Below are 1,680 nucleotides of genomic sequence, written 5' to 3'. Positions count from 1 at the left end.
ATTGTATCTTGCACCTTTAAATAAATTGCTTCCACAGGAAAAAAAAAGTGCAGACCATGATTTATTCAAACACAGCAATGGACCTAGCTGCTCACTTATCGCCCACGTTGGAGGGGGCTCTGGAAGCAAGGTGGAGGGAGGCCCTGGAAGCCCACTGCTGTGCCAAGTACACACAGATTTCATTCAAGTTACCCTTTCCACCGGGAGTGGAGATGCTGTACTGAAGCTTGACTGAAAGATACTTCATTTCTATCACTCGGTTACCATGGAATCCCATGCTGACACTAGTTCTTGGGCCAGGTTTCCTTCCCTATGGCCTTGGGACATTTTCTTGAGCTCTTGCACAATGTTCCCTGGGACAAACAACAAAACTGTGACATTCGGTCCTCGTGACTGCACAGAAAAACATTCAAAACTGACAAATTTCTGCACAAATCAGAACATGATTTTTTTTAAACATCTGTACTCTAGAGGAAGAACTTTTGGGAAAGTTGAGGTTGCACCAAATTGAATTAAGCACGAGCACTTTTATTAAAAGTTAGAGCCTCGCAAGAGGAATCCGCTGCGGGCTAGAAAGCAAAGCAACAGTGACTCTCCAAGTGGTTGGAATTAAGGGAACCTGATGTAATTTCATATGCTTCTTAGAGTGATGCATATTCACGATTGTGGTGGGAGGAGTTCAAGAAGCCTAGCCCACAGGTAAGGTCATGGTCACAGGGTGCCCACAAATTCATCCGGTGAGATGGATTCCTACTCCCAGGGCAAACTGAACTTATTATGGGATGGTTCTTCCTGTTGGTCTACTCTGGCCATGGCTACTGGGTGTGTCCAAGACCCGCGAAGCCATGTGCCCATTCCTTTGGATGAGCGAGAAAGGTTAACATATAAAAAGGAGCATGCACTTATACACTTGTGGCGCAAATTATAGCTTTGGTACATACTTTTTCAGTTCAGGTCAATACATGTTTTGTCTGCTAACATTATAATCATCATACATGTCCTTTCAGTTAATCCAAGGCATCTAGCAAAAATCCCTAAGATGGTAAAAGATGCCAGCTCCCATCCTGCCACTGTCTGAAACTCCGTCCTCCACGTTTCCCCAGGTCTGTATTTTCTTTCAGCGTTCGGCTTTTCTATTCTTCCACTTGTTAAGGATGTCCGGGGCACTCCTCACCACCCTCTCTCATGAACACTTTCTTGGGTGCGCTTCACTTTCACTCAATCTCTATGACATTCTGGGCAGGACCTAGGGCCCGAGACCAGGAAGATCAGCCAGCTGAGGGGGTAGTGAGTTAGGAGCTGGGAGTGATCAGGGCCTGTGTTAGTCTGGTAGACTAGAGAAACATATCCATGGAAACTCATAGGTGTTTTAGAGAGAGTATTAAACAAAGGGGAATTGTACATTAAGAAAGCCTCCCAACCCAGTTCAGTTCAAGTCCATAAATCTGATATTAGCCCATATATCCGATACCAGTCTATAAAGTCCTTTTCAGACTCACGAAACATATGCAGTGATGCCCCCAAATTCAGGACAATCACAGGCCAGTGGGTAGAAAGTCTTTGGATCCAGTGGCATTGTAAGCATCTCAGTGCTGGCAGGGGTCTCCCCAAGGCTGCTCCAGCACCCAGGGCTGCATCAGGGTAGGTCCATGTGACTTCTCCTCAGGGATGTCTTGCAGG

The sequence above is a fragment of the Echinops telfairi genome, unplaced genomic scaffold (assembly GCF_000313985.2).
Source record: "Echinops telfairi isolate 266 unplaced genomic scaffold, ASM31398v2 ScPeMD7_7412;HRSCAF=8450, whole genome shotgun sequence".
NCBI classification, from domain to species: Eukaryota; Metazoa; Chordata; class Mammalia; order Afrosoricida; family Tenrecidae; genus Echinops; species Echinops telfairi.
The sequence above is the reverse complement of the archived record's forward strand: the minus strand, read 5'-3'. Positions refer to the sequence as shown.